The 24,364-nt window shown below is 39.6% G+C and overlaps 1 protein-coding gene across 3 annotated transcripts in view; it reads left to right on the forward strand.

Moving 5' to 3' along the window:
- LOC107780832 (uncharacterized) overlaps positions 1–24,364 on the forward strand; it is a 67,334-nt gene that overhangs the window by 884 nt on the left and 42,086 nt on the right. The gene's annotated exons all lie outside the window — the stretch shown is intronic.

The following is a 24,364-nucleotide window of genomic DNA, read 5'->3' on the forward strand; positions in this document are numbered from 1 at the left end:
GAATTTAAATTCTATGGGTTCAACGTTTAAGGTTTTAGCATTAAACTTATTATACTTTTAAAATTATAGGTTCATGTATACTATTTATTGCAATTTTTAGTGAATTTTTATATATTTATGTTCTGCGTCGAATGCTATGGTTCAATCGAAAGCGGTACCAATATATTGGATCCACTCCTGCTTGCGTATGTATTAAGAGACTTTAAGGTGACCCAAATATTTAACTAATCTAATCTGTATAATGTTCCAAATAAGTGTCAAATCAAATAATATTAGGAAAAACTATATCTATGGTACAATAAAATAAAAAACCCATTGCTAAAGGTAAATGGTTTCAATTACTCTCTGTTTTAATTTAGATGACATATTTTTTTTAGTTTGTTCCAAAAAGAATGATACATTTCTACAAATGAAAATAATTCAATTTTAAACTCTTTATTTTACTCATTTTATCCTTAATTATAAGCTTTTATAATCATACAAATGTCATGGTCTTATAGAGCTTTTACCCCTTAAACTTCTAAGACCACAAATTTTAAAAGTCTTTTTTTTCTTAAACTCCGTACCGAATCAAACTAGCTTATCTAAATTGAAACGGAGAGACTAAACTACAAAGCTCCTCCTTTTACACCCTTGAAAAATTTTCCTTTAGTGAACGAAGAGACTTGTGAAATGAGCGAGTCAAATCCTTAATGAGCTGAGTCAACTCACAAATTAAAAAAGGCTAAATATAACCCCTTAAATTTAGTATGATTTGTGAGTTATTCACACAAATTTAACTAGCGACCATATAAACACCTCATATCGTGTAAAGTGTCTTTTGAACATAGGATTGCATATATATGTTCGTAACACGCAGCGAAAAACAATAACAATCTTATGAAAAAAATTTCGTGTTTAAAATTTATTTACATGTCAAAGATTGAATCTAATACGTACCTGGTGAAGAGAGTCGTTTTAAAATTTCTTCGGTAGTGCGAAAATTCTATGTGTATTCACACCGAGAACAATCCTTGCTATCAACTCTTTGATCAATGACGCCGGCGAACTAATTGAATAAAAATATTATGCTGAAGTTTTTCTCAAAAATCTCAACTCAAAGGTAGAAGAACAAGAAACACTTTTCTTGTAATTGTATTTTCTCTCTTGGCTTTGTATTGCACTCTCGCTTTCACAAAGTGATTTTTCTTCTCAAGAATTACTACGGCAAATTTTCTCCATCACCCTTTATATAGCAATACCTATAAATCTTATTTGATTGAGGTAATGATTTACTTAGGGTAAAAGTTTAATTCCAAAATTAAACTTTGTAAATTTTTTCCATAAAAGTTCGAATCCCATTCAAATGAGTTTGTGACCGCCGAAGACTTGTTCACGTGATTATTCCAACTCAAAGTTGGAATCTGTTACTTATAAACCTTTCATATTAATCAAAAATTAATCTCATTCCAAATGGGATGAAATTGGCTACATGTACGTTCCCTTTTGGAATCCAATTCCAATTGAATTTCACGTCTTCATGGACTTTCACGTTATTACTCCAATTCAAAATTGGATTTAGCTAACAAGTCCTTTATTAATATTTTATATACATACCTTATATAAATAAATAGTAATTTATATATATCATACACACACATATTTTTTATATATATATATATATAAATAATAAACTTGACAATAAACATGTAGGGTAGAATGTCGCTTGATATTAAAATATTTAAGTATTCTTCTTGATAGTAATTATTGGTATCATTTTCTGCTGGGTCAAAAACAGAAAAATATTTTGTTTTTACTATAAAATTTTGCAATTAACATTTTATTTAGTTGATCAACATCTTCATTTATGTTAGCTAAGATATCCTTTTAATTCTATCATGCGATTTGCACAAATTGTGTTTTAATATAATGATAGAAATATTTCTCTAATTAAATGCACTACTATTACCATTGGGATTGATAACCAAGTGTTCAGGAAGAATCAAATCATATTTTATTGGATGCTCTTCTTTGTTTCCGACACGAAGCAAACTGAATACTGGATCTGTTCTTACTTTATATTTCTTGTTAGTTGAATCTTTTTATTTGAGGCCAGAAGTATAACTTTGGCAAGCTAGCTTTTACAGACTGCTATTGTAGATTTTGGAACTATTGGTAGTACTTGACATAAATTACCTCCAAAATTATTAATTTTCACCAAACGATTCATTAATATCCAATATATCTCTAGAACGCCGGAAAATTATTTCGATCGTTTGACACTTAGCCATAAGTGCTTCATTCCATATTATCAACTTTGCTTTCCTTATAAAATTAGCACCATTGCTCTGCTTTGATATATTTGTTATGGTTATTTAAGTTATTTGTAGAGGTATATCAAATCTAAAGTGGGTGACCTCACAATAAAATCGTTGTTGGTACACCACTTGCTATTATTACTAACATTGTCATGCTTCTTGATATGATATTTGCAAATAATGCATGACATAGAAATATTATTTCGATTCCGTTGGAGGCATCTACAAAGAATATATAATCTCATTATATCAGAGTCGACACTTTATAATATAGTCTTGAAAGCTTGTTCTTGTTTAGGATTTAGTTTTGATTGTGTTTCCTCATACACGTGTATACATTTTGATTCTTAATATGTCATGACCCAATTTCATAATAGGCCGTGATGGCGCCTAACGTCGCCACTAGGCAAGCCAACTGTGAACTAGTCACATGATTTCCTTTTTTAACAAATTCTTTTCCAAGTAATTAAACTTTCTTTAATTTAAAAAGAATTTGAGAAATAACAGATCTAAAATAAATAACACGAAAGCAACTGTGTGCAATCATAATCATAGAATAAAACCAAAATCACAAGTCTACTAGTATGTGCCAAGACCCGGTGTCACAAGTGTATGAACATCTAGTAGAATATACAAAAGAATACTAGTCTATTGTCCGAGGTGAAATAGACAGAAAAATACAATCAAAAGAAAGACTATGGCTGCTGCAGAACGGGCTTAGAAGGCAACTCACCGTGAAGTCTCGAAGTGGTAATCAAGTGTGTGCGCCAGACTGATATCCAGATGCACCTGCCTTAGATCCTGCACACTTAACTGCAGAAGTGTAGCGTGAGTACATAAACAACATGTACCCAGTAAGTATCCAGTCTAACCTCGAAAAAGTAGTGACGAGGGGTCGACTTTGACACTTACTATGGGCTAACAACAACATGTCAAAATTTTAATTAAGCATGGATTACAAGAAGAATATTGAAAACCTAATAACATGAAACAGTAAATAATCCTTTCACCAATATTAAGTCCCAAATTTATTTTTTCATCATTCAACAATTTATATCTCAAGCCAAAGAAGCAATATCAATTATAATTGGTTCCAAAAATTTATCATGCGCAAATTATGCTGAGGTCGTACGATGCAACATAATATTTAAATTGTGCATTGCCGAGGGTCGAATGGCATGAACCATAGATGCATCTATCTGCTACCGAGGCGTTCGGCCCGCTCCACAAATAGAAAATATTTTAAGAAAAACACAAATTCTCAATAACAGTCAAGCGTTCCATTCACAACTTCAAGTAAGTGAAATTTAATTCTTTTATTAGGTTTCAAAAGATTTAAGCAATTAGGTTAACGAGTAGGGTAAAAACATTGTAAGTATAGCATGGTAGGGGTCCTAGACTACCCGAATAATAACATAATTAGCAGCTACGCACGGACTCTCGTCACCTCGTGCGTACGTAACCCCCACAAATAGAAGCACATTTTAATTCAACTCACCTATGGGGTTAATTCTCTCTTACAACGTTAAAAAAAAAGACTTACCTTGTCTCAAGCCTACTTCTGATCCAAGATTTATGCTCAAACCCTCAATTTGGTGCCAAAATAACTCGAAACTAGTCAAATGTTATATAAAATAGTCAATATAGGCTCAAAAGTTCATATTCTAACTATTAAAGTAATTACCCAACTCCAATTGAAGAATTTCCAAAATTCACCCTTGGGCCCACGTGCCCGAATTCCAAAAACTTTCGAAGAAAATTGATACCCATAACTTCATGAGCTCAGATATATGATTTTCACTAAATTCCATAACCAATTTCGTGGTCAAATTTTATTTTTTATCCAAACCTAGATTTTTCATCTAAACCCTTGATTTCACCAATTTTTACATGTTAATCTACCCATAATCTATGTATTTAACTCATGTTGGGTAGAAATTACTTACCTCAAAGTTCTAGGTGAAAACCCCCTTCCAAGAGCTCCAAATATCGCCCAAGAGATGAAAGAAAATGAGCTAAATGGCCTTAAGTCCCGTATTTAATAGAGATGTGCTCAGGTCTCAGATGTCGCATTTGCGACACCTGGTTCTCAAATGCGACAAATCCATCGCAAATGCGAACATGGGCTTCTAATGCCAAGGTCGCAAATGCGGACACTGTTGAGATCGGAAATGCGACCAAAGTGTCGTAAATGCGAACACTACCCAGGTCATGCTTCTTCGAAATTGCGAAGCCTTCCTCGCAAATGTGAGCAAATTTTCGCATTTGCGAGACCTGCAACAACTGCCAAGAAATACCAGAAAAACTAAAGTTTTTCTCATTCTCCTGAACGTCCGAAATTCACCCAAGCCCTCGGGGCTCCACGCCAAACACCCACACAAGCCTAACAACATCATACAAACTCGCTCGAGTGATCGAAGCACTGAAATAACATCAAAAACTATGAATCGGATGCCAAAATGCATGGATTAACTCAAGAACTCAAAAACTTCTAAAATACTTACGTGCGTCTGATTCCTATCAAATCAACTCGGAATGTGACCAAATTTTGCGTGCAAGTATTAAATGACATTACAGACCTACTCCATCTTCTAGAATCAAAATCTGAACCCGATATCAAAAAGTCCACCCTCGGTCAAACTTTCCATTAACTTCAAATTTCCATTTTTTGCCAAATGACCCCGAAATGACCTACCGACCTCCAAATCCATTTTCAGACGTGCCCCTAAGTCCAAAATCATCATACAGAGCTATTCCCAGGCTAGGAATCCCAAATGTACGTCTATTATATAAAGATCCACTTTAACCCAAACTTATGAAATTCACCCAAAATGCCAACTTTCATTATTAGGCGCCGAAATGCTCCCGGGTCATCCAAAACCCGATCCGAGCATACTCCCAAGTCCGAAATCATCATACAAACCTATTGGAACCGTCAAATCCCGATTCCAAGGTCATTTACTCAAAATATTGACCGAAGTCAAATTTAGCCTTTTAAGGCCAACTTAAGGAGTCAAGTGTTCCGATTTCAATCCGAACCCTTCCAAATCTCGAACTAACCATACCCGCAAGTCATAAAACAGTAAAAGCACGTACGTGAAGTCTTATTTAGGGGAACAGAGTCTTAGAAAGCAAAATAACCGGTCGGGTCATTATATTCTCTACCTCTTAAACAAACGTTCGTCCTCTAACGGGTTTAGACTCATACCCGGAGTGCTAAATAAGTATGGATAACTGCTCCGCATGTCTTACTGGGCCTCCCAAATCACTTCCCTGATTGATTAGCCCCTCCACTGGACTTTTACCATAGAAATCCATAATGGCAACTGGCTCCTCGTCATAACCCAGGCTCTCATCTAATTGAATCGTGCTGAAGTCCAACGCATGTGACAAGTCGGCATGATACCTCCGGAGCATAGACACGTGAAAAAACGGATGAACTCCCGATAGATTGGGTGGTAAGGCAAGCTCATAAACAGCCTCCCCAACTTGTCTTAACACCTCAAATGGGCCTATAAACCTTGGGCTCAACTTGCCATTCTTCCCGAATCTCATAATACCCTTCATCGGCGAGACTTTCAAGAGAACCTTCTCACCCACCATAAATGATAAATCATGCGCCTTATGATCCGCGCAACTCTTCTGTCTGGACTGTGCTGTTCGAAGTCGCTCCTGAATCAACTTTACCGTTTTCAAGGCATCCTTCACCAAATCAGTACCATATAACCTAGCCTCGCCGGGCTCAAACCACCCGATAGGAGAACGACATCGCCGACCATATAAAGTCTCAAATGGAGCCATCTCGATGTTGGACTGATAACTGTTGTTATAAGCAAACTCGGCCAAAGGCAAGAAACGATCCCACTGACCTCCGAAGTTAATCACACATGCCCTGAGCATATCCTCCAAAATTTGAACTGTCCGCTCCAACTGCCTGTCGGTCTACGGATGAAAGGTTGTGTTGAGATCTATACGAGTCCCCAATTCACTCTGTATTGCTCTCCAGAAATGTGAAGTAAACTGAGGGCCTCTATATGATATGATATGATAGAAGTTGGCATACCGTGCAACCGAACTATCTCCTGAATATAAATCTGGGCCAACCTCTCTGAAGTATACGTAGTCACAACCGGAATGAAGTTTGCCGACTTGGTCAATCTGTCAACAATGACCCAAACTGCATCGAACTTTCGCAAGGTCCGCGACAACCTAACTACGAAATTCATAGTAATGCGCTCCTACTTCCACTCAGGTATAGTCATCTGTTGGAGTAGGCCACCTGGCCTCTAGTGCTCATACTTAACCTGCCGGCAATTTAGGCACCTACCTACATACTCAACTATGTCTTTCTTCATTCGCCGCCACCAATAATGCTTCCTTAAGTCGCGATACATCTTCGTAGCACCTGGGTGAATGGAATATCGAGAACTGTGTGACTCCTTTAAAATCCTCTCCCTCAAGCCATCGACATTAGGAACACATAGACGACCCTGGAGTCGCAGAACACCATACGCGCCGATAGTAACCTCTTTGGCACCACCCTGTAGTACTGTCTCTCTGAGGACCAACAAGTGCAGATCATCAAGCTGTTGAGCCTTGATCTGCTCCAATGGTGAAGACTGGGCAACGACGCATGCAAAGCCTCGTCTGGGCTATGAAATATCCAACCTCACAAGTATGTTAGCCAATGACTGAATGTCCAAAGCTAGTGGTCGCTCCTCTGCTGAAATGAAGGCCAAGCTACCCATACTCTCTGCCTTTTTTGTTCAAGGCATCCGCGACTACATTCGCCTTGCCCGGATGATAAAGAATGGTAATGTCATAATCCTTCAGTAACTCAAGCCATCTGCGCTGCCTCAAATTGAGATCCCTTTGTTTGAACAAATGCTGCAAGCTGCGATGATCAGTGTAAACCTCACAGGACATCCCATAAAGATAATGCCTCCAAATCTTAAGAGGATGAACAATCACGGCCAGCTCCAAATCGTGCACATGATAATTCTTCTCATGGGGCTTCAGGTGACGTGAAGCATATGCAATAACTCGCCCCTCCAACATTAATACACAACCTAAACGAACGCGTGAAGCATCACAATACATAGTATACATCCCCGAGCCGGAATGTAACACTAGAACTGGTGATGTAGTCAAAGCTGTCTTGAGCTTCTGCAAGCTAGCCTCACAATCATCAGACCAACGGAACGGAGCACCCTTCTGGGTCAATCTAGTCAAAGGTGCTGAAATTGATGAGAAGCCCTCCACAAATCGGCGATAATAACCTGCTAACCCCAAGAAGCTCATGATCTCAGCAGCCGAAGTGGGACGAGGCCAACTCTAAACTACCTAAATCATCCTGGGATCCACCTTAATACCCTCGCCTGATACAACATGCCCCAAGAATGCTACAAAATCTAGCCAAAACTCACACTTGGAGAACTTAGCATATAGCTTCTGTTCCCGCAAGGTCTGAAGCACCACTCTCAAATGCTGCTCGTGCTCCTCCATGCTACGTGAGTAGATCAAAATGTCATCAATGAAGACAATGACAAACGAATCAATATATGGCCTGAACACCATGTTCATCAAATCCATAAACGCCGATGGGGCATTAGTAAAGCCGAAGGACATCACTAGAAACTCATAATGGCCATATTTAGTACGGAACGCAGTCTTCGGAACATCCGAGTCCCGAATCTTCAATGGATGATACCCCGATCTTAAGTCGATCTTAGAGAACACTCTAGCACTCTGCAACTGGTCAAACAAATCATCAATACACTATAACGGGTACTTGTTCTTGATGGTGACCTTGTTCAACTTGCGGTAATCAATGCACATCTGCATAGTCCCATTTTTCTTATTCACAAATAAGACTGGTGCACCCCAAGGAGATACACTATGTCTGATGAACCCCTTTGCTAGCAACTCCTCAAGTTGTTCCTTCAACTCTTTCGGAGCCATGCGGTACACTGGGATAGATATAGGCTAGGTGCCTGGAGCCAAGTCAATACAGAAATCGATATCACAGTCTGGTGGCATGCCTAAAAGATCAAAAGGAAACACATCAGAGAACTCCCAGACTACTGGCACCGAATCAATCGTCGGGGTCTCTACGATAGTATCCCGAACATAAGCTAGATAAGCCAAACAACCCTTCTCGACCATATGTTGAGCCTTCAGAAAAGAGATAACCCGACTAGATGCACTGACATACGAACTCTTCCACTCCAATCTAGGCAACGCTGGCATCGCCAAGGTAACAGTCTTGGCATGACAATCAAGAATGGCATGATATGGGGATAGCCAGTCCATGCCCAGGATGACCTCAAAGTTGGTCATATCAAGCAATAGAAGATCTGCTCTAGTCTCGTATCCCCATAATGTGACCACACAGGACCGATAGATCTGATCCACAATAACGGAATCGCCCAGAGGAGTGGACACATAAACAGAAGTGCCCAGGGACTCACGAGGAATATCCAGGAAATGAGCAAACAAAGATGAAACATATGAATAGGTAGACCCTGGATCAAATAATACTGAAGCATCCCTATCGCAGACAGAAATAATACCTATGATCACGGCATATGAGGCCACTGCAACTGGTCTGGCCGAAAAAACATAGAACCTCGCTGGGGCGCTGACTGGCCGGCCACCACCTATCTGGGTTGCAACTGGATATCCTCCATATGCCTGGCCTCCACCTCTAGGACGACCCCTACCTGCATGTCCTCCACCTCTGGGCGGCCGGACAGCTGATGCTGTAATCATGGGCTTCTGGCCCAGATGCACTGCCTTGTCCCGAAGCCTGGGGCAGAATCTCTGCACATGACTGAAATCCTCGCACTCGAAGCAACCTCTCGGTACGGTGATCTGCTGCCCTCAAGTCTGACCTTGATGGCCTGAATACCCACTGGGAGAACCCTGAATGGCCGGTGGACAGTATGAACTCTCCGGCATGGCGCTAAAGTAGGCGATGAAAGAAACCTGATGGCCTGAGTACCAACTAGAAGAACCTTGAATACCATGTGGGCGGTATGAACTCTCTAGCATGGCACTGAAATAGGGTCTCGCCGGAGGACCCCGAGGAGGTGGTTTGTCACGACCCAAAATTCCCACCTTCAGGATCATCATGGCGCGTAACATTCCACTTGCTAGGCAAGCCAATGTTAAAATAATCTTAACTATTTTTAAGCAAATATAATTAAATAGAAGCCAATTATTGAAATAAAGTGTGTAAGACCATAAATACCGAATTATCAAAATACATCCCCAAATCTGGTGTCACAAGTGCACGAGCTACTAGAATAATACAAATAAAGGTCTGAATAAAATTCAAACTGTTTGAAAGATAATACACAAATAAGATAAGAACAAAGGGGACTTCATAACTTCGAACGATGTGCAACTATACCTCAAGTCTCCTCTGAGTAGCTGAATCTGAGCACGTATATGGTACGCTACTGGGACCAACTCCAAAATCTGCACAAGAAGTGCATAGTGTAGTATGAGTACAACTGACCCCATGTATTCCGTAAGTGTCAAGCCTAACCTCGACAAAGTAATGACGAGGCTATGATAGGACACGTACGTAAACAACCTGTACAAGTATATACAAATACGAAGCAACAATAAATAACACTTTATAAATTTAGGAGGGAACATGCGAAGGGGGTTGATATAATAATTTCAGCAGGAGAATTATCACTTAGCAGTCAAATAATTCCTCAATAATAAAATGAGCAACTGATGATATGAAAATGGCACGACACCACCTTTCGTGCTTTTACTCTCATTCCTCCCATAAACTTATAAATAAATAATAATAATTGTCATAGCATCACCCTTCGTTCTTTAACTCTCTTTTGGCACGGCATCACCCTTCGTGCTTTTAGACTCTCTGAAAATGATACGGCATCACCCTTCTTACTTTTACACTCACAAATGACACGGAAACACCCTTCGTGCTTTTACACTCTTTCTCACCATGACAATGATAGTATAAATAATAAAAATGGCACGGCATCACCCTTCGTGCTTTTACACTCTTCCTTACCAAGAAAATAATAATATAAATTTGGAAGAGTATTTAAATGCGGGGATATATACTCATCAATCAATTCAATACCAGAATACCGACTTCACCTTCCAAAATATTCATCAATAATTAAATAAATAATAATTTCATGAATAATGATCAAATAATGAATATTAAACTCAAGTAGCAATATTTTAATTAAATAGGCAATTATTCTCGATAAACAAATTCCACATGCATGCATTGACTCAACCACAACGCATAAGTACTCGTCACCTCACATATACGTTGTACTCGCACATTAAGTCACGTAGAAAATAGACAAATAAGTCTTACTCCCTCAAGTCAAGGTTAAACACGATACTTACCTCGCTTTGTAACCAAATTCAAGAATCCAATAAACCTTTGCCTCGTGAATTCGTGTCCGAAATCCTCAAATCTAGTCATAAACAATTCAATATACTCAATATAAATCATAGGAATTAATTTCATATGAATGTACAAATTTTTCGGATTAAAATTCGAAATTCATTTTAAAAATTGACTGTGTGACCCATGTATCGAATCCCGAAAAAACACATAAAATCCGAACACTCGTTCTGATACGAGTTTAACCATACAAAATCGTCGAATTCCGACATCGTATTGACCTTCAAATCCTAATTTTACATTTGTGGAGGATTTTATAAAAATCTTATTTTTCTCCATAAATTCACGTATTCATGATGTAAATGAGTATGGAATCATGAAATATAATCAATATAGGATAATGAATACTTATCCCAATGTTTTTCCGTGAAAATCGCCTAAAACTCGTCTTACCCGAGCTCAAAATCGAAAATGATAGAAAATGGGTCGAAATCCCATTTAGAGAACTTAAGTTCTGTTTGCCTAGGTTTTTACCCTATGCGATCGCGGAATTTCCTTCTCTCACCCGACCCCTCGGGGCTCCAAACCAAATATTCACGCAAGTCAAAAAATCTCATACGAACTCGCTCGCACGATAAAAATACTAATTTAACACCTAGAATTACGAATCGGATGCCAAATCAAGTGAGATTTCTAAGAAAATTTTAAAATTTCTATTTTAACAACCGGACGTCCGAATCACGTCAAACAAGCTTTATTTTTTACCAAATTTGGCAAACAAGTCATAAATATAGTAATGGAGCTATATCGAGTTTCAAAACCAAAATACGGACCCGGTATCAACAAAGTCAAATATTGGTCAATTTTTTAAAGTCATTAAGCCTTTAAACTTAAATATTTAGACAACATGCGATAACTCGAGCTAGGAACCTCTGAATTTGATTTCGGGCATACGTCCAAGTCCCAAATCACTATACGGACCTATCAAAACTGTCAAAATACTGATCCGGGCCCATTTTCTTAAAATATTGACCAAAGTCAACCCACTTGAGTTTTAAGGCTCTATTTCACATTTTAATCAATTTTTTCTCATAAAAACTTTCCGAAAAATTATACAGACTGTGTGCGCAAGTCGAGGAATGATAAATAGTGATTTTGAGGTCTTATAACACAGAATTAAATATTAAATTTAAAGATGACCTTTTGGGTCATCACATTCTCCACCTCTAAAACAAACGTTCGTCTTCGAACGGAATTCGAAAAATACTTGAGATGGTAAAAAGGTGTGGATATTTACTCTGCATGTCCGACTCGAACTCCCAGGTAGTTGTCTTAACTGATTGACCTATGTATTGCACTCAAACTGATGGATAACTCTTAGACCTCAACTGTCGGACCTGCCGGGCTAGAATAGCTACCGACTCCTCTTCATAAGTCAAATCTTTGTCTAATTTGACTGAGCTGAAATCTAATACATGGGACGGATCACCATGATATTTCTGGAGCATAGACACATGGAACACCAGATGATTTGCTGATAAACTAGGTGGTAGTGCAAGCCTGTAGGCTACTTCACCCACCCTTTCAAGAATTTCATGTGGTCCAACATACCTAGGGCTCAACTTACCTTCTTTCCGAACCTCATTAACCTTTCATAGGTGAAACCCGAAGCAATACTCTTTTTCCAACCATGAATGAGATATCACGAACTTTATGGTTAGCATAACTCTTTTGCCTAGACTGAGTTGTGCGAAGTCGATCCTGAATAACTTTGACCTTATCCAAGGCATCCTGTACCAAATCAGTACCCAACAACCGAGCCTCTTCCGGTTCAAACCAGCCAACTGGCGAACGACATTGCCTCCTGTACAATGCTTCATATGGAGCCATCTGAATGCTCGACTGGTAGCTATTATTATAAGCAAACTCAGCAAGTGACAAGAACTGATCCCAAGAACCTCCAAAGTCAATAACACAAGCGTGAAGCATATCTTCCAATATCTGAATAGTGCGCTTTGACTGTACGTCTGTCTGTGGATGAAATGTTGTACTCAACTCAACCCGTGTGCCTAACTCACATTTTACAGCCCTCCAGAAGTGTGAGGTAAACTGCGTACCACTATCTGAAATAATAGACACGGGCACACCGTGAAGGCGGACAATCTCACGAATGTAAATTTCCGCTAACCGCTCTGAAGAATAGGTAACTGCCACTGGAATGAAATGTGCTGACTTAATCAACATGTCCACAGTGACCCAAACTGCGTCAAATTTTCTCTGAGTCCGTGGAAGCCCAACAACAAAATCCATAGTGATACGCTCCCACTTCCACTCAGGAATTTCTAACTTCTGAAGCAAACCACCAGGTCTTTGATGCTCGTACTTAACTTGCTGACAATTCAGACACCGAGATACATATGCAACTATATCCTTCTTCATTCTTCTCCACCAATAATGTTGCCGCAAATCTTGATACATTTTGGCGGCACCTGGATGAATAGAATACCTAGAACTGTGGGCCTCTTCCAGAATTAATTCACGAAACCCATCCACATTAGGCACACAAATACGACCATGTATTCGTAGAACTCTATCTTCCCCCACAACAACTTGTTTGGCATCACCGTGTCGCACCGTATCCTTAAGGATAAGTAAATGAGGATCATCATATTGCCGCTCTCTGATGCACTCATATAAAGAAGACCGAGCGACTGTGCAAGCTAGAACTCGACTGGGCTCTGAAACATCTAACCTCACGAACTGATTAGCAAACGTTTGGACAACTGCAGCTAACGGTCTCTCACCAACCGAAATATAAGCAAGGCTGCCCATACTCACAGCCTTTCTACTCAAAGCATCGGCCACCACATTAGCCTTTCCGGGGTGATACAAAATGGTGATATCATAGTCTTTCAACAACTCCAACCATCTTCGCTGCCTCAAATTAAGATCTTTTTGTTTGAACAGTTACCGAAGGCTACGATGATTAGTAAATACCTCACACGAGACACCGTAGAGGTAATGCCTCCAAATCTTCAGCGCATGAATAATGGCTGCCAATTCTAAGTCATGAATAGAATAAATTTTCTCGTGAACTTTCAACTGCCGCGACGCATATGCAATTACCCTGCCATCTTGCATCAATACTGCACCAAGCCCAACACGAGATGCATCACAATACACTGTATTAGATCCTGAACCTGTGGGTAATACCAACACTGGCGCCGTAGTCAAAATGGTCTTGAGCTTCTGAAAGCTCAACTGACACTCGTATGACCATCTAAATGGAACACCTTTCTGGCACAGTCTGGTCAATGGGCTTGCTATAGATGAAAACTCCTCCACGAAGCGACGATAATAACCTGCCAAACCCAGGAAACTCCGAATCTCTGTAACTGAAGTAGGTCTAGGCCAATTCTGAACAGCCTCAATCTTCTTAGGATCCACCTTTATACCTTCTGTCGATACAACATGTCCCAAAAAGGCAACTGAGTCTAACCAAAATTCATATTTTGAAAATTTGGCGTATAACTGATTATTTTTCAAAGTCTGAAGCACACACCGAAGATGTTGCTCACTCTCCTCTTGACTGCTGGAGTAAATCAAGATATCATAAATGAACACAAACACAAAGGAATCCAAATAAGGATTGAACACTCGATTCATCAAATCCATAAATGTTGCTGGGGCATTTGTCAGCCCAAATGACATCACTAGGAATTCGTAATGCCCATACCAAGTACGAAAAGTTATCTTAGGGACATCGGATGTCCTAATCTTCAACTGATGGTAACCAGACCTCTAATCGATCTTCTAAAATACCTTGGCACCCTGAAGCTGATCGAATAAGTCATCAATTCTTGGCAACAGATATTTGTTTTTGATAGTGGCCTTATTCAACTGCCGATAATCTACACACATCCACATAGAACCATCTTTCTTCTTTACAAATAATATTGGTGCACCCCAGGGCGAGACACTAGGTCTAATGAATCCCTGATCAAGCAAGTCTTATAACTGCTCCTTCAATTCTTTCAACTCTGGCGGGGCTATACGGTATAGTGGGATAGAAATGGGCTGAGTGCCCGGAGCTAAATCAATACAGAAGTCAATATCTCTGTTGAGTGGCATCCCCGAAAAATCTGCAGGAAATACTTTTGGAAATTCACGAACAACTAGCACTGAGTCCATATAAGGAACATCCGCATTGGGATTGGAAATATAAGCCAAATAGGCTAGACACCCTTTCTCGACCATACGTCGAGCCTTTATATAAGAAATAACCCTGATGGTAAAATGACCAGGAATTCCTTTCCACTCTAATCGAGGTAACCCTGGCATGGCTAGGGTCACCATCTTGGCATGACAATCCAATATAGCACGATAACATGACAGGCAATCCATACCCAAGATGACATCAAAATCTACCATATCAAGAAGTAGAAGATCCACACTAGTCTCAAGACTCCCAATAGTAACCACACATGAACGATAGACATGATCTACAATGATAGAATCTCCCACCGAAGTGGACACACACAAAGGAGCGCTTAGAGAATCATGAGGCATCACCAGATATGAATCAAAATAAGAGGACACATAGGAATAAGTATATCCTGGATCAAATAGAACTGAAGCATCTCTATGGAAAAATAGAACAATACCTGTAATCATGGCATCGGATGACTTGGCCTCATGCCAAGATGGAAAAGTATAAAATCGGGGATGCGCCCCACCACTCTGAACCGCGTCCCTAGGACGGCTTCTAACTGGCTGGTCTCTACCTCAACGGCCTTATCTCCCCCTCTAATGGTCTGACCTACACCTCTAGCTGCTTGACCCCTACCTCTAGCTGGATGAGCAGGCGGCGAAGCAACCGGTGTTAGAATCATAGCACGAAAACCCTGTTGTTGCATGCTGCCCTGAGACCTGGGGTAGAATCTAGCAATGTGCCTCGAATCACCACAAGTATAACAGGACCTCGACTGTTGTGACTGCTGACCCTGAAATTATCCCTATCGACCTAGTAACCACCCTGCAAACTCTGGATCGGGGGTGCACTAATAGGAGCTGGTGGTGTACTGTAGGATGCCTGGAGCGCTGAATGAAACGGCCTGGGAGGATGAGCCCTACCAAAATTACCCCTGCCTCCAAACGAGGCACCACTGAACCCACTTAACTGAAGCAACCTTTTATCAGACCCCTGTCCTCTCTCATGTGCAAGAACCATCTAGATCCTCCTAGAAACATTAGTAGTCGCCTGAAAAGAAATCTCACTTCCGGTCTCCTTGTCCATCTGAAGCCTAATAGGGTGAGTAAGTCCCTCAATAAACCTCCTCACTCACTCTCCCTCGGTAGGAAGTAAAAGGAGAGCATGACGGGCTAGATCCACAAAACGGTTCTCATACTGAGTAATAATCACACTGCCTTACTGGAGAATTGCTCCCAAGTCAGTGTAGGCGACCCAGCTGGTCTGGTCAACATAACATATCTCCACCACTTCTTGGAGGAACCCGTCATCTGAAATACGACAAAATCAACCCCATTGGTCTCGACTATACCCATGTTCCGCAGCACCTCATGACAGCGATCAAGATAATCATGTGGATCCTTAGAAGGTGTACCACTGAAGTGAACTAAAAAGAGCTTAGTAAATTTATCCAGTCTCAATAAGGCCTCAGAAGATATGGCAGCACTATCACCGGCCTGTGCTGCAACAACTGGCTGAACTACCCCAACTGGCGGGGCTGCTGGAACTTGATACTGGGATCCATCTGCTCCAGAGCGGGAGTAGTGGGAGTTTGTGCTCCTCCCCCAGCATGTGAGACGGCTGGTGCAACTGGAAACGTACCATTTTGGGCCACGCCCTCCATAAGACTCACCAAACGGACTAGAGCGCCTTAAAGCACTGGAGTAGCTATGAATCCTTCAAGGACTTGAACCGGTCCAACTGGTATAGTCTGAACTAGAACCTCCTCCTGAAGATCCACCTGAGGTTCTACAACAGGTACTGCTGCTCGAGCTCTAGACTGAGCTCTACCTCTGCCTCTGCCTCGGCCTCTAGCACGAGTTCGGTGTCAACCTCTACCCCTGGTCATAGTTGCCACCAGGGGCTCTGGTCCCTGTCTATCGATAGATGTATTACGTGTTCTCACCATCTGCGAGAGAATAAGAATAGAATGGTTCAATCATCGATGATAGAATAAAATTGCACGATATAATAAGAAAGAAGTGATATTGTTCCTAAACTTCATTACCTCTGAAAGATAAGTACAGACATCTCTGTACCGATCCTTCATACTCTACTAAGCTTGCTCGTGTCTCGTGAGACCTAAGTAACCTAGTGCTTTGATACCAACTGTCACGATCTGAAATTCTCACCTTTAGGATCGTGATGGCGTCTAACATTCCACTTGCTAGGCAAGCCAACGTTAAAATAATCTTAACTATTTTAAAGCAAATTTAATTAAATAGAAGTCAATTACTGAAATAAAGTGCGGAAGACCATAAATACCGAATTATCAAAATACATTCCCGAATCTGGTGTCACAAGTGCACGAGCTACTAAAATAATACAAATAAAGGTCTGAATAAAATTCAAACTGTTTGAAAGATAATACACTGTTGAGATAAGATAGAAGGGGATTTCAGAACTGCGAACGTTGTGCAGCTATATCTCAAGTCTCCTTTGAGTAGCTGAATCCGAGCATGTCTATGATACACTACTGGGACCAACTCCAAAATCTGCACAAGAAGTGCAGAGTGTAATATGAGTACAACCAACCCCATGTACTTCGTAAGTGTCGAGCCTAACCTTAACGAAGTAGTGACGATGCTATGACACGACACATACGTAAACAACCTGTACAAGTATATACAAATACGAAGCAACAATAAATAACACTTTATAAATTTAGGAGGGAACATGCGAAGGGGGTTGATATAATAATTTTAGCAGGAGAATTATCACTTAGCAGTCAAATAATTCCTCAATAATAAAATGAGCAACTGATGATATGAAAATGGCACGGCACTACCCTTCGTGCTTTTACTCTCATTCCTCCCATAAACTGATAAATAAATAATAATAATTGGCATAGCATCACCCTTCGTTCTTTAACTCTCTTTTGGCACGACATCACCCTTCATGCTTTTAGACTCTCTGAAAATGACACGGCATCACCCTTCTTGCTTTTACACTCACAAATGGCACGGCAACACCCTTCGTGCTTTTACACTCTTTCTCACCATGATAATGATAGTATAAATAATAAAAATGGCACGACATCACCCTTCATGCTTTTACACTCTTCCTTACCATGAAAATAATAATATAAATTCAGAAGAGTATTTAAATGCGGGGATATACACTCATCAATAAATTTAATACCAGAATACCGACTTCACCTTCCAAAATATTCAACAATAATTAAATGAATAATAATTTAATGAATAATGATCAAATAATGAATATTAAACTCAAGCAGGAATATTTTAATTAAATCGGCAATTATTCTCGATAAACAAATTCCACCTGCATGCTTTGACTCAACCACAATGCATAAGTACTTGTCACCTCACATATACGTTGTACCCGCACATTAAGTCACGTAGCAAATAGACAAATAAGTCCTACTCCCTTAAGTCAGGATTAACCACGACACTTACCTCGGTTTGCAACAAAATTCAAAAATCTAATAAACCTTTGCCTTGCGAATTCGTGTCCGAAATCCTCAAATCTAGTCATAAACAATTCAAAATTGACTGTGGGACTGTCACGACCCGAATTTCCCACCTTCGGGACCGTGATGATGCCTAACATTTCACTTGTTAGGCAAGCCAACGTTAGAATAATATAATCCATTTTAAAATAATTTTAAAATTTATTAATAACAAAGAAACAAATGGTGAAGTAAAGTCTGAAATGTTGTGAATAGTCCATAAAAAAAAATAACGGAGTCTAAATACCATCCCAGAATTGGTGTCACAAGTGCACGAGCTTCTAGAATAACACAAATAAAGATCTAAATAAAATAAAGTTCTCTGGAAACAAACACACATCTAAAGTAAAGTAGACGGGGACTTCAGAACTGCGGATGTCGTGCAGTTATACCTCAAGTCTCCTCTGGTAGCTAAAATCCGTGCAAGTCAATAGTACGCCGTTGGGACCAACTCTGAAATCTGCACAAGAAGTACAGAATGTAGTATCAGTACAACCGACCCCATGTACTGGTAAGTGTTGAGCCTAACCTCGACGAAGTAGTGACGAGGCTAAGGCAGGACACTTACATTAACCTGTACGCAATATTAGTAACAACAACAAATAATATAAATAAATCAGGTAACTCATTTATAATAGTTGAAGCCAACTCAGCAGTCATAACCAATTATTAATTCAACCAATTTTCGTTGCATCGTGCAAATCGCTCCCACAATATATTCATTTTCAATCCTCCAATATATTTATTTTATATATATATATATAGAATTTTAAATAAGTCTGTTACGGCGTGCAATTCGATCCCCCAATATAGACTTTTAAATAAGTCTGTTGCGGCGTGCAATCCGATCCCCCAATATAGACTTTTAAATAAGTTTGTTGCGGCGTGCAATCCAATCCCCCAATATAGATATATATTTACTTTTATTTACATTGCGGCGTGCAACCCGTTTTCCGTTCCCCCAATATAACTTTAAACAACTCATAAATGTAATAAAAATTACTCCAATAAATACCACGTCCAATGAGAAACTATTAAGCATCAAGGCACACAATAATTATAATTTATTTATGAACAAACAATGGCAATTAGCAATTAATTGTGAAAGTTATAGAGAAAATAAGCAATTTAATATTTAATATGCTAATTGTCAAGTAACAATTAATACATATAAATCAAGTAGCATGTAACAATTATTATAGGAATTTAAATATTTATATTTGACAAAGAATAGGAGAAACAATTATCATAACAATTAATTCGTGTATTAAAACAAATTTAGTATTTTCAAATAATTATGCAAACAATTAATTTGACGACGTATAGATACTCGTCACCTCGCCTATACGTCGTTCACATGCATTTCACATAACAAATAATGTAAGGGTTCTATTCTCTCAAGTCAAGATTAACCACGACAATTACTTCGCTTTGCAAATTCCAATCAATTACTCGACCACAACTTTTCCTTTTAAATTTGTCTCCCAAAGCTTCAAATCTATTCACAAACAATTCAATATACTTCATATGAATCATAGGAATTAATTCCATATGAATTTACAGATTTTTCGGATAAAAATCCGAAATTCATTTTAATATTCGACAGTGGGACCCATATCTCAAATCCCAAAAAACACTCATGAAATCCGAATACCTGTTCCGATACGAATTCAACCATACAAAAATTATCTAATTCTGATGTCAAATGGACCTTCAAATCTTAAAATTTGTTTTTTGGAAGATTTTATAAAAATCTGATTTTTCTTCTATAAATTCTCGGATTCATGATGTAAATGGGTATGGAATCATGAAATATAATCAATATATGATAAGAAATATTTAACCCAATATTTTTTCATGAAAATCGCCCAAATATTGCCTTACCCGAGCTCAAAAATGGGAAAGGGTTGAAAATGGAACAAATCCCATTTTCAAGAATATCGCGAAGCACAAATTTGGGCTGTCTAATTTTATCCTTCGCGAACGCGAAGCTTGCCTGGCTTGTCATTCGCGAACGCGATATACCCTTCGCGAACGCGATATTTCCTTCGCAAACGCGAAGGCAAATTACCTGGAACTAAAATAACTGTCAATCGGACCCCAAATCAAAGGGAATTTTCAATAAAATTTTAAAACTTATATTTTCACAACCGGACGTCCGAATCACGTCAAATCAACTCCGTTTCTCACCAAATTTGACAAACAAGTCATAAATATTATAGTGGACCTATACCGGGCTCCGGAACCAAAATACGGAACCGGTGTCAATAAATCCAACATCAGTAAATTCTTAAAAATCATTAAGCTTTCAAACTTTTAATTTCTCATCAAAATTTCATATCTCGGGCAAGGGACCTCGGAATTCGATTCCGGGCATACGCCCAAGTCTCAAATCATGATACGGACCTACCGGAACTGTCAAAAACTGATCCAAGTCCGTTTGCTAAAAATGTTGATCAGAGTCAACTAGTTGAGTTTTAAAGCTCTATTTCACATTTTAATCTATTTTTCACACAAAAAACTTTCTGAAAAATCTTACGGACTATGCACACAAGTCGAGGAGTGATAAATAGTGCTTTTCGAGGTCTTAGAATACAGAATTAATTATTAAATTTCAAGATGATATTTTGGGTCATTAGAGGGACCCACGTCTCGAATTCTAGAAAAATAATAGAAATCCGAACACCCGTTTCGATATGAGTTTAACCATAAAATTATCATTGAATTCTGACATCGTATTGATCTTCAAATCCTAATTTTACATTTTTGGAGGATTTTATAAAAATCTGATTTTTCTTCCATATATTCACGGATTCATGATGTAAATAAGTATGGAATCATGAAATGTAATCAATATAGGATAAGGAACACTTACCCCAATGTTTTTCCGTGAAAATCGCCCAAAAATCGTTTTACCCAAGCTCAAAATCGAAAATGGTAGAAAATGGGTAGAAATCCAATTTACACAACTTAAGTTCTATTTGCCCAGGTTTTTACCCTATGCGATCGCGGAATTTCCTTCGCGATCGCATAACACAATTGCACAACTACCAAATTTTGCTCTTCGCGATCGCGGAAGAGCTTATGTGAACGTGAAGAACCATTTTCCAGCCTTACCCGATCGCGGACGGCTGAATACGATCGTAGAGAATCTCGCCTCATAATCGGTCACTGACATCTGACCCTGGTGGAACTGCTTAAGCTTAAACCGCAACTCTTCCCTCTGAGAGGGTGAAATATACTTATCCAAGAATAGGTGTGTAAACTGGTCCCAAGTCATGGGAGGGTAACTTGTCGATAAGACTAACACTACCTACGGGGCCTGCCCTCCAGCTGGAAAGTAGTGATATCCACCTCAAGGGACTCCAATATCCTCATGTTGTGCAGTCTTTCCCTGCACCGATCAATGAAGTCCTGGGGATACTCATGTCGCTCACCTCCGAAGACAGGAGGGTGTAACCTAGTCCATCTATCTAATAGCTTCTGCGACTCGTCGGCCGCAACTGGTCTAGGCTCAGGTGTCGCTGCTGCAACTGGCTGGGCACCGCCCACGGGCAGTGCACCCGGGGTCTGATATACAGCAGCTGCATGTCCTGGAGCCTGAGCAGTAGGGGTCTGTGCTCCCCTTCCCGCCTGAGATATGGCTAGGTGTGCTGGAAATAAACCACCCTGGGTCATAGAATACTTGAACCATAGCATACGACCCATGACCTCCTGAAAGCCCGATGCTGATATGAAATTGACCGGGGCTGGCTCTACTGCGGGAACCTCGCCCTGCTCATCAATAATGGGGTCCTCCACTGGATCTACTGGTGGTGCAACTGGGGCAACTCTGGGACGTCCTCGTCCCCTACCTCGGGTAGGTTCCCTCTCCCAACCTATGCCTCTGCCTCTAGCAATAGGGGGAGCAGACCCTCCTGAGTTTGGAACGTCCATCGTGCGTGTTCTCACAATCTGTGAGAGAATAAGAGAAGAAACTTAGTACACCATTAACTGCACGATAGGAGATGAATGAAGAGTAGTTTCCTAACACCCTATAGCCTCACGAAGATAAGTGCGGACGTCTCCGCACCGATCCGCAAGACTCTATTAGGCATGCCCATAACTTGTGAGACCTACGTGAACCTAGTGCTCTGATACCATATTGTCATGACCCAATTTCATAATAGGCCGTGATGACGCCTAACGCCGCCGCTAGGCAAGCCAACTGTGAACTAGTCACGTGATTTCCTCTTTTTAACAAATTCTTTTAAAAGTCATTAAACTTTATTTAATTTAAAAAGAATTTGAGAAATAACAGATCTAAAATAAATAACACGAAAGCAACTGTGTGCAATCATAATCATAGAATAAAACCAAATCTGCAAGTGTACTAGTGTGTGCCAAGACCTGGTGTCACAAGTGTATGAGCATCTAGTAGAATATACAAAAGAATACTAGTCTATTGCCCAAAGTGAAAGAGACAGAAAAATACAATCAAAAGAAAGACTCTGGCTGCTGCAGAACGGGCTCAGAAGGCAGCTCACCATGAAGCCTCGAAGTGGTAATCAAGTGCGCGTGCCGGACTGATATCCAGATGCACCTGCCTCAGATCATGCACATTTAAGTGCAGAAGTGTAGCGTGAGTATATAAACAACATGTACCCAGTAAGTATCCAGTCTAGCCTCGAAGAGGTAGTGACGAGATGTCAATTTTGACACTTACTATGGGCTAACAATAATATGTCAAAATTTTAATTAAACATAGATTACAAGAAGAATACTAAAAACCCAATAACAGGAATCGGTAAATAATCCTTTCACCAATATTAAGTCCCAAATTTATTTTTCAATTATTTAACAATTTATATCTCAAGCCAAAGAAGCAATATCAATTATAATTGGTTTCAAAGATTTATCAAAAGTAAATTATACTGAGGCCGTACGGCCCGATCCAACATAATATTTAAATTGTGCATTGTCGAGGGTCGAACAACACGAACCATATATGGATCTATCGGCTACCGAGGCGTTCGGCACAAGTAGAAAATATTTTAAGGAAAACACAAATTCTCAATAACAGTCAAGTGTTCCATTCACAACTTCAAGTAAGTGAAATTTAATTCTTTTACCAAGTTTCAAAAGACTTAAGCAATTAGGTTAACAAGTAGGGTACAAACATTGTAAGTATAACATGGTATGGGTCCTAGACTACCCGAACAATAGCATAATTAGTAGCTACATATGGACTCTCATCACCTCGTGCGTACGTAACCCCCATAAATAAAAGCATATATTTAATTCAACTCTCCTATGGGGTTAATTCCCTCTTACAAGGTTAGAAAAGAGACTTACCTTGTCTCAAGCCTACTTCCGATCCAAGATTTATGCTCAAACCTTCAATTTGGTGCCAAAATGACTCGAAACTAGTTAAATGTTATATAAAATAGTCAATATAGGCTCAAAAGTTCATATTCTAACTATTAAAGCGATTACCCAACTCCAATTGAAGAATTTCCAACATTTACCCTCGGGTCCCCGGGCCCGGATTCCGAAAATGTTCGAAGAAAATTGATACCCATAACCTCATGAGCTCAGATATATGATTTTCACTAAATTCCATAACCAATTTCGTGGTCAAATCCCATTTCTTATCCAAACCTAGGTTTTGCATCTAAATCCTTGATTTCACCAATTTTTACATGTTAATCTGCCCATAATCTATATATTTAACTCATGTTGGGTAGAAATTACTTACCTCAAAGTGGTAGGTGAAAACCCCCTTCCAAGAGCTCCAAAACTCGCCCAAGAGATGAAAGAAAATGAGCTAAATAGCCTAAGTCCAGCATTTAATAGAGTTGTGCCCAGGTCTCAGATGTCGCATTTGCGACACCTGGTTCACAAATGCGACAAATCCATCGCAAATGCGAAACTGGGCTTCTACTGCCAAGGTCGCAAAT

This window comes from Nicotiana tabacum, chromosome 14 (assembly GCF_000715075.1).
Source record: "Nicotiana tabacum cultivar K326 chromosome 14, ASM71507v2, whole genome shotgun sequence".
Lineage (NCBI taxonomy): Eukaryota > Viridiplantae > Streptophyta > Magnoliopsida > Solanales > Solanaceae > Nicotiana > Nicotiana tabacum.